This window comes from Alexandromys fortis, unplaced genomic scaffold, assembly GCF_014885135.2.
Source record: "Alexandromys fortis isolate MF-2015 unplaced genomic scaffold, M_Fortis_MF-2015_v1.1 scaffold_79, whole genome shotgun sequence".
Lineage (NCBI taxonomy): Eukaryota > Metazoa > Chordata > Mammalia > Rodentia > Cricetidae > Alexandromys > Alexandromys fortis.
This window is the reverse complement of record NW_026067964.1, coordinates 2,765,723-2,776,859: the sequence shown is the minus strand read 5'-3', so window position 1 is coordinate 2,776,859 and position 11,137 is coordinate 2,765,723.

Sequence of the window (11,137 nt, the reverse complement as noted above, 5' to 3'; positions counted from 1 at the left end):
AAAAGAGAGTTGGGACATTGTCTGACTTCTGGGTGCAGCCATGTCTACCTGCTACTAGCCTCTTCTACCCTGAAATCTACTTCACTTAGCTTTGTTACCAGGCTCACACTCTGACCTCATTCTTCAGCTCCCTAGTCTAGCTCTGTGGAAACAATTCAGATGGGCTAGGCGGTGACGGCGCTTGCCTTTAATCCCCGCAGCTGGGAAGCAAAGGCAGGTAGATCTCTGAGCTCGAGGCCAGCCTGATCTACAGAGCAAGTTCTAGGGCAACCAGGGCTACACAGAGAAATGATATCATGGGGGGGGGGGGGGAAACAACCCAAAACAAAAAGTTTTAGACAATATGCCAAGAGTGTAGTATAAAGGGTAGGTGGAGTTTATTTACAAATTGGGGTACTCACACGGGTAAGAATGGGCAGTGAACAAAGAGACTATTGCAGAGGAAACACTCTCAAAATGGAGAGGGGACAATAACCAGAGAGACTACTATACTGATTCACAGTTTAGGGTAGGCTTTAGCGTGTTTAAGTCCCTAGGAAAGGTGGTTCTCCTGAGGGACAATTTCCTGTTCAGGTGATTGACAGACTCAGGTGGATTAACTCTTAAGGGATGGGACAATAGTGTGTCTTTATTCTTTACTGGAAGCCTCCAGCTAGATACTAATCTATGATCTTTGTGGCAGTTTCGTTTCAACACAGATCCCATTTTAAGATTCGTAACCAATGCCCTGTAGTTTCTGTTTTTGCAGAAGATCTGATTCTGAGGAAGGGGTCCATCCTTAGTGTTGTCCAAGCCTGCTAATGCCTGACCTTACAGACTGAGTTATGACATGCTAGCAAGGGTTTTCTTTGTTTGTTTTGGTTATAGGGTGCCCGGCTGGCCTGATATTTGCAATGTGGACCAACGTGATCTTGAACTTGGAATGATCTTTGTCTCTCTGCTGCTTGAGATGTGGGATTCCAGGCACACACCATTAGGCCTGGTGCTACCAGAAATTTTAGTTGGGACAACTAAACAGCACTGGTTATTTCCATAGTGGTTCTTCCAAGCCTTCTGCAGGCTGGAAGCTGGTGTGGAAAGTTAGCAGGACTCCCAGGAGAATGCTAATGCAGAGATGGGGGAAGAGGGTCCATGAGACACCACAAAAGTCATGAAGGTAGGCCAATCTAGAGGCCGTCTGGGTGAGCTGGCTGAAGGATGAGTTTCCTGTCTCTAAGTTCTCAGATGTACAGTTTCTGGGAACAAGGGACTGACTGTCTGTTGTGTTGAGGAAGGCCAGAGGCGGATGGCAGTAGACAACCCGAGTTTTGGGAGATTGAAAAAATGTCTGTAACCGCCTGTCTCAACTTTCTCTTCTGTCACTCTTGATTGGAGTGCTCCATCCAGAGCCATGGATCGAGGAACGTTTTGGACAGCTCCAAGTAGCTGGGACAGCAGTAATTCTTCTAATGTGGTTTCTAAAGACTTTCCTGGTTACCAGGGGTGGCCTTACAGCGGTCTTCTGGCAAAATGTGCCTAAGAGAGACTGCAAAGGATGTCCCCAAGGCAGTGACAAATACCCAGCCTGTGGCTTTGGGACTCGATGTTCAAGTTGTATGGAAGCTAAGATTGAGGGAAGAAATTAGCCCAGAGTTAGGCTGCCCATAAATACTGTCCCTGTAATTAGATAATGAGAAGAGAATTGTAAAAGCCTCCAATTCAATTTCCTTCATTTAGGATATTCTTATTTAATTAGCCATGACCCTGAGGGATCAGCCTGAGATACCGTTGAAAGTAAAAGAGACAAAAGAAAAAAAAAAGAAAAAATGGGAAAATTATTATAATTATAATTTCTTGTCACATAAGCTTTGGGGTTCAAGACACCTTTCCATGGGATAGCCAAAGACCTCAGGGGTGGGCTACCCAAATAGAGGACCAAGTGCGGGCATGCCATGGCTGTGGCAGCCACTACAGACTGAAGATGCTTCAAGAGTAGGCAGAGCCTGAAGTGCACATGAAGTGAAGAGAGGCAGACATGTTCAGCTTCATCCCGACTGGTACCGGATTTCCTGGATTCACAGATGGGGGATGCATGTAAGATCAGAAACACACACAGACCTGCAGGGAAGGTGGAATGTGGCCAGGGTGTGATGCTCCTCCCGCGGCAGCTGGGAAGGGGAACTGGGGGTACGTGAGCGGCAGCATCGGCGTGACAGAGCCGGGAGAGCCGTACAGAAAGGCACTGTTTATGATGATGACCTCTCTGGATGACATGAGAGGAAAGATCTGCATTAATTGATTATCTCGGAAAGACCCACGGTGCTTTATTTGTTTAATATAACAGATGCTTTTAATTGATTTTGGTCATCTTATCTCATTTCCTGGGTGATCCAACGGCTGAATGAGAGCAAGGAGAACAGGATGCCATCCCTGAGTAAAGCATTATTCATGTTCTCAGGGAGACGTGGTTTCTAGAAGGCAGAGCTTAAAGCTTTGAGCCGCGGTTCTGCTTTGCTTTGTTTTGTTTTTTTTTTCTTTCTTGGCTACTTTAAATGTACGCATGCATCTATATATGTATCTATGCATGCATGCGTGCATTTGGTGTGTTTATTTGTGTTTGTGGATGTGCACGCATGGACATGCCTCAACACGAATACGGCGGGGGGGCAGAGGATAACTCGTATGAGTTGATTCTCTCCCTCCACTATATGGGTTCTGAGGATTAACCTCCAGTTGCCAGGCTTGGTGGCAAGCGTCTTTACCCACTGAGCCACGGTTTGATTGTTTTTGGAGGTAAGGTCTTACCATGTGGGTCTGGAAGTCTTGGAACTCACTACGTAGCCCAGGTTGGCCTTGAACTGTGTGGCAGTCTAGCCTCAGGTTCCCAAGTGCTAAGAGTACAGTATATGTAACCACACCCAGCTTGAGGCCCGGGTTCTCGAGACCGTAATCTTGATCAAGTAGAGAGGAAAGCCAGTGTATCTGTCCCTCTGTCAGGGACTTCCCTTGTTTAGTCTGGGAGAGTGTTGTGACCAGTTTTGCCAGTATGCTAATAACACGAGAGACTAATTTAAACAGGACAGCCAGTTCTTTCTTTGGAACCAATAACAAATTCCATTATATCAGCTATTCCATTATATCATTCGAACAGGAGGCTCCTGAATAATTAACGTGATCTGGCTTTTTACTACTACGTGGCTAGCATCAAAGTGAAGACAGTTCATTTTCTCGTTCTTAAACTGGAGGAATGGCATATCTGTGCAACTGTGTCAACTACTGCAAAGCCCTAAAGTGGGAGAGACAGACAGAAATGCTTTCTTCTCAGAGACAACTTTCTTCACCCACTCCCCTTTTGGCCAGGCTCTCTGCAGCGACATGCGTGTGTCTGCTCCCTCACGACTTCATGCTTTGCCCACTCTCAAAGTGCTGCCCATTTGCAATGGCCGCCGCACTTGTGGTCAGCCTCACCCAGTCCTCTGTTGGGGCCGCCAGCCTCGGTTCCTAGAGCGTGTGCTTACAAAGTGTCTATGGTTATTTTTAATGGAGAATTTTGCAGCCACTAGTCTCCTGTGTTTGAAGAGATTACCCCGTGTGTGTGTGTGTGTGTGTGTGTGTGTGTGTGTGTTATGCAAAGTGCTTGCTCATATTTTTATCTCCGAATCATTAAGAAGCTACGCCCAAAAAAGTAACAGGGCTGAGTGTTTGCTTTCCAACAGGTGTTTTCTAGCGCTGTGGATGTGTATCTTGTATATCACATCAGCTTATACTCCACTTACCCCGTCGCTTGTCAACTTGACTTCTATATCCGTGCTTCTGGGGTAAACTTCAGGTACGGGGTTTTGGGTGTTTATTTTTTTTTTTCTTATCAGCATTTAAAAAGATTTATATTTGCATTAAACTTTTTATGTAATAGAAGTAAAATTGTGAATCTGTGTGGACAATTGCCTAACCATGTTGGCAGAGAGAAGGGAAGAGGGAGAGAAAGGAGGAGGAGGGAGTGAGAAGGAGAGAGAGAGTGTATCAGTGTCTAAGTGGACTGAAAACGTGAATATGCAAATAACTAAGAAACTTTTAGGGCAAAAGAAAACAAGAGCCCTCTGTTTGTTTAGTGTCCACTTTTTAGTTTTTGGTAACTGCTGCTCACTGCAAAAATGTCACTTCACTGACCCAAGCCTGGAGACGTCGGAACAGGAAGAGATTTCTTAAGTAAGTCATAAAAGAAATGCAGTATAAAGAAAAGAACTTATACGTTTTATTATATTAAAATTAGCAAACTTATACAGAACAAAACAGTTTTAATATATGACAATGGTTTCATGCCCTAGTTAATTGCAGACAGTGGGGAAAGGTGTCAAAAGGCAGCATAGGAATGAAGGAAAACAAATGGTCACTAATAGCCAAAGAAATACCCAGCCTCAAAAATGACTGCAGGATATAAATTCTAACAGAAACCTGACATCATTGTATAGTACCACCAGACTGCACAGCCACCAGCCACCACTGCACAGCCACCAGCCACCACTGCACAGCCACCACTGCACAGCCACCAGACACCACTGCACAACCACCAGACACCACTGCACAACCACCAGACACTACTGCACAGCCACCACTGCACAGCCACCAGACACCACTGCACAGCCACCACTGCACAGCCACCAGCCACCACTGCACAGCCACCAGACACCACTGCAAAACCACCAGACACTACTGCACAGCCACCAGACACCACTGCACAGCCACCAGACACCACTGCACAGCCACCAGACACCACTGCACAGCCACCAGACACCACTGCACAGCCACCAGACACCACTGCACAGCCACCAGACACCACTGCACAGCCACCAGACACCACTGCACAGCCACCAGACACCACTGCACAGCCACCAGCCACCACCGCACAGCCACCAGACACCACCGCACAGCCACCAGACACCACCGCACAGCCACCAGATACCACCGCACAACCACCACTGCACAGCCACCAGACACCACTGCACAGCCACCAGACACCACTGCACAGCCACCAGACACCACTGCACAGCCACCAGACACCACTGCACAGCCACCACTGCACAGCCACCAGCCACCACCGCACAGCCACCAGATACCACCGCACAACCACCACTGCACAGCCACCAGACACCACTGCACAGCCACCAGACACCACTGCACAGCCACCAGACACCACTGCACAGCCACCAGACACCATCACACAGCCACTGGCCACCATTGCACAGCTACCAGAACCCCTGGGGAGTTGCATGGTGGTGTGGGGCCTGAGACCTGCATTTTGGTGTTCTAGCATCTCTTAACCAATGAGCCATCTCTCCAGCTCCTGATTTTTGTAGTTTTAATTAATTAGTGTCTACTTTTATGTTGTTGAGGATGGAATCCAGGCAAACACTTTTCGACAGAGTTATGCCACCAGTCCTAGTTTGTACATTTAAATATGCTAAAAAGAAATTTAAAGACAAATAAGTAATGTTTTGTATCTTGCAAAAATTTTTTATGAAGGGGCTGGGGAGATGGTTCAGTGGGAAAGAGCACGGTGTGCTCTTCCAGAGGACTGGGGTTCAGTTCCAGCAACTATGTGACAGCTTACAACCATCTCTAACTCCCAGTTTCAGGGAATTTGATGCCCTGTTCTGGATTTGTGGGAACTGTGCACACATAGTGCTCATAATACTGTAGTGATGGTTTGAAAGAAATTGGTCCCCATCGGGAGTGACACTATTAAGAGATGTGGCCTTGCTGGAGGAGGTGTAGTTTTGTTGGAGGAAGGGTGTCACTGTGGGGGGCAGGCTTTGAGGTCTCCTATGCTCGAGCTATATTCTGTGTGAACACAGCCTCCTTCTGCTGCCTTCAGATCGAGATGTAGAACTCTCAGATCCTTCTCCAGCACCATGTCTGCCTATATGCTGCCATGCCCTGCCATGATGATGGTGAACTAAACCTCTGAAACTATAAGCCAGCCCCAATTAAATGTTTTCCTTTACAAGAGTTGTGGCCATGGTGTCTCTTCACAGTACTAGAAACTCTAACTAAGACCCATACATACAGGAAAAACACCCATACACATAACATTAGACATGAAAGAAACTATATGAAATATGAATGCTTCCACCCGCAGTAACAGTCAAATCTTATTGGGATACGACTCTACTCATTAGTGAGAATACTGTACTCTGACTTCCCTTTGGTTTGGGTGCATGCTGGAGTTTGGGGATCAGTAAGATAAGCATAGATTTACTGTGTTACCTACAGTCAGTGGCTTCTGATGGCGTGTGTCTTAATTTGGTAATTCTCCATGCTGGCTACACACTAAGGTCACCAGCAGCATTTGAATCAGAGCCCTAGTCTTACCCTAGTGGTTCTACTAAATTTTGCTTGTGGGACGTAACATATTTGTACTATAAAAAAAAAACAAAAACAAAAAAACCACAAAACTCCTTGGAAGTGTTCTTATTACTTTAGATTTTAATGGAAAAGAGCACAAGGCATTGTATAGAATCCAAAGGCAACTAAGCGTGATGCCAACTACAGTTTAGGGAGCTTTGACGTTCAGCTTTTAGAGACGGTCCACACGGTGTCCTGGTACTTGAAGAAAACCCACATGGATTAGATTCAGAGGATTTCTCTGGGTTCAGCAATGCCTAGTTCTCTTGTCTGCAGCATGCATCATCCATTCTTGGCCTTGGTTTCTCCAGACGTACAATATCAACAAACCTGCTTCCCAGGGCCGTTCTGTGATGGCGGAATAGGACCCGGCCTTATTTCAGGACACATTGTAGATGTCTCTACAAGGGAAGATTTTTACTCTAAACATTGCTAGCACTAACTGAACTGGGAAGAAAAACAATGGAGCCAAGACTGGCTTATTTCAACCTTTTGCATGTAAAATAGAAACAGCGAAAGCATGAGAGCCAGGTAGTCAATTATTTTCTCCCTTACCTCCCACAGAATAATAATTTAAAACATTGAGTGAACCGAACTTACAGGAGCATTTAATTTTATGATTTCAGGACATTTCTAAGTGTTTATTTATTATTGTTCTTGTTTGTGTCCTTGTTGTGGTGTGTGTGTGTGTGTGTGTGTGTGTGTGCGTGTTGTGTGTCTGTGTGCAGGTGTTCATATGCCATAATGTACATGTGGCGATCACAGGAGAGTTTTGGAGAGCCAGTTCTCACCTTCCTCTGCCGGAGCATCTCGGCATTGAGCACAGGCCTCCAGATTTAAGCAGCAAATATTTTACTTGCTGAGCCACTTCTCTGGCCCCGATTTCATTTCAGACTTCACCCAGCTAAATTTTCAGAACAGCACCAACAAAATGATCAGTTTCCCCATAACCAGTAGTCATAAACGATAACATGAAATATGAGTCAAATCATGACAGTCCTAACATGGCCTTTATTTCCCATTTGGGGTTTGGTAAATTGTGAGCTCTCTATTGCATTAGAGTTAATTTCTATATGTACCATAATGCTTTCCTGTGTTTGCTGTGAGAAGATATGTAGCCGTGCAGACTTTTTCCACGAAGAGAAAAAAAAATGCTTTCCAGCTGCACTGCGTTTCTGGAAATGGAATCAACCGTAACCACTGGCACCAAATATTTAGCAGTCTGGACCCAGGCAGACGGCAGCAGGGAGGTGTCTGAACTGCTCCCAGACTGCCTTTGCCACAGGGCAGATATTAGAATGTGATATTTTTGTGCTCAGAGTAACTGAGCTTGTGGGGAACGCCAACATGGATAGTGTCAAGCCCCAATCAGCATTGCCGTGGCCTCTCTTTCCTTGGGATTTGTGGGGTAGGGAGGGGGTCTTTATCCAGGGGCAGCCAATGCTTGCTTATCTGCTCTGTGAGCAGCCCCCTTCACAGTTTGTTCACATGAAACCTCAGGCCAACCTCTTTTCCTCCTAGCTCCGTAGCCACCAATTCCACTCAGTTGGGGTGTGCTGAAGAAATCAGCATTGGTGCCATCACGCTAGCTCGTGTTTATAGAACGCCTACCACGTGGCTAACTTTTTATTAGGCCAAGTCTTCAGACACAACTGATGATATAAGTGGCGCCATCTTATTTTCCAGATTAGAGAGCCAAGAGAGTTGTCTTGCACACGCATTTCAGCCCGGCATAAGATGACATCTAGGCAAACCGCGGCTTTGATAATTTAAGTCTCAGAAACTCCCCTAGGCTGAGACAAAGCTCAGATGATTTTTTTCCAGGTTGGTGTGGAAAATGCTAAATCAGTCTCCTTTCATATAAGAAAAGCCAGCTGTCATGTAATATTTGAAAGGAAAAAAATAATTCTAATTCATGCTGCCTAAAATATAATTTATCATTTTTATTAGAGTTTTAAAAATGAAACAGTTTGGAACAAGTGTGGCTAAAGTATCTTCACTACTGGGTATTTTTCTTGTAGGGTGTATTATAAAGGTAGCTATATATATGTATATATATACACATATATATGCTGTATATATATATATTTGAAATACATATTTTTCAAAATTTTTGTGAAGTGAAAGACATTGCTGTGTATGTTGCAGATGACCCCTTTGTTAATATCCTTGTTTAAAACCTATGACATCATTCCTTATCCTACTGTACAGTGTCATTTCCATGGCAACGAGACAGCACAGCAGTGGGTGGGGGCAGCCGTTGGCGTTTGAGATGATGGAAATGCATGGAAAGTTCCATTTTCTTGAACATTATGCAGATTTCTTCAGCATAGAATAAACAGCGAAGAATAAACGCCTTCTTGAGGAGGCGTCTTACTTGGCTTTTGGAATGTGTCCATTTTTCTGACAGTCTTTCTATCTTGCGCTCTTTCTTGCCCCCATCTCTGCCCCCCACCACAGACCAAAATAAAGTCGTTAAAAAACAGCCTGACGTTGCATGTGACTCAGTGGCAGATGTCGGGGTTTGTGCTGGCAGAGAGAGGTCCTGAGCAGAACGCTTGCACAGACTTAATTGCAAAATGAATTTGACTTGAGTAAACTTCAGTTGTCAGAATGTGACTGAAGAGTGAGGTGTTTCTTTGAAATGGAGAGTTTTGTGCACACATATACACATGTACATATACATACACATATACATATACACATGTACATATACACATACATACACACATCTACATATAAATATACACACATGTACATATACGCATGTACATATACATATACACATACACACATACATATACATACATACAAACACAGACGAAACACACTGTTGCTGTTTTCTCTCAGGTCTTAATAAAACATTGCTAGCAAACTTAGATACTTAATGTATTTAATAGGTGGTCTTAACTCTGAGGAATATGATTTCCTTTCTGGGACATTAGGGAAAGGTTTTAGATACACATTTCTATCATGAACGTATTTTCAAAATCAAGTTCTTTAAATTTTTTTATGGTTTTATTTTATGTGTATGGGTATTTTGCTTCCATACCTATCTGTGCATCATTTGTGTGCCTGGTGCATGCAGTGGCCAGAAGCGAGTCACAGTCTCTGGACCTGGAGATACAGGTAGCTGTGAGCCACAGTGTGGATGCTGGGAATCCAAAGTGCAGCCTCTGGAAGTGCCCTTAGCTAGTGAATAATCTCTATGGCCCTGAGATATTCTTTTATTAAAAAAACAGCTTTTTGTTAATTCCTTGAGAATGTTGTACAGTGCATTTTGATCACATTCTCCTCCTTTTCTCCCCCTAACTTCTCCCGGACCCATGTCCTCCATCTCAGTAGCTCCATGTCCTCTTTCTGTTTTTAAAGAGACGATCTTTTTTAGAAGGTCATTAGAATTGAATGCATTGCATGTGTGCTTTTATATCTCTGTGGAAAGCGGAGAGCTGCTTTAAAAGTATCCTTTCTTTGTACAGTGTACGCACTGTGAGCATTGTTTATCTCATGGGGATAAATACAGATGCAGAAATCGTTTCCCTGCAAAGTTGAGGAAGTGTCTGCATCTTTTCACTCTGGGGCCAAATACAGTTGTTCTTCCCAGCCAATCACCACTGTTGCTGTGGGTATCGTTCCGAAGATTTCCCCTCTAGGTTCACCTTTGTCACGGTCAATGCCAGTAGAGTAGAGAACAGTGAGGGAAACCACACAGCCCCTCTAGTGCGTGCACACAGAGTAGCTATATCCCGTGGGAGCCGAGTTTAGGGCTGAATGCACAAGCTCTGCAACTTACCGCACACCCTCCCCGAAGCCATAACAGTCTTCCTCGGCCAGTCTTCAGGCTGCCTGTCTGTGGTACCGCACCTTGATGTGGGAGTTCCATTCGTAAGGCCCAGAACCTGCTTCAATGGCACTCACTTCTGTTTTTGTTCTATTTCATGAAGGTCGATGACCACAGATCTCAAGGAGCTCTCCAGACTCCGCTATTAGAGTCACACGGGCAAAGTACAGAGCCCCTAGCCCAGACCCACAGATTCATTTCTGGGTGCAAGACAGGATAACCTCGATTTTCAATAGATTCTCTTTAATTATTCCTGCTATTCCTAGTGATCATTACCCTTTAAATTTAACTTCTTTATTGACTTAAGACAGCATCTATGTAGCCCAGGCTGGTCTAAAATTCCCTATGAAAATTAGGCTGGCCTCAAACGCACAGAAACCCATCTGCCCCTGCCTTCCAAGTGCTGGGCTTAAAGGTGTGCACCACCACACCCAGCCCATGGGCAATACCTTTAGGGAAGCCTGCCATGGGGGCCGTTGAGAGGCTCAGTGCATGAGCTTGCTTGCTGGCCAGGCTGATGACCGAGCGCTATCTTTGGAACCCACGTGGCGGAGAGAGAACACTGACTCCTGCAAGTCATCTTCTCGCTTCCACACACCGGACAAACACACACACACACAAAACGACACACAAACAAATGTAAAAACGCATACATGTTTTAAAAGAAGCGTTGCCCATAAGTAATGTGGAGGGTGGTGCTGTCCCTGGTGCTAGGGAAGCCTTCAAGTCTCCTCTGCACACAGGGAGTAACACCCGCTGTTCCTTCTACTGTTTTCTTCATGGCCTCTCTTGTTTTTAAACCCTGTATTGAGCCTATCATTGTCCTCCTCCTCAACCCTTAATAGACAATGCAAATTGTTACTTGTAGCTTTTTTTCCCCTTAAAGTCTTGAAGAAACAGGCTCATCTGTACAAC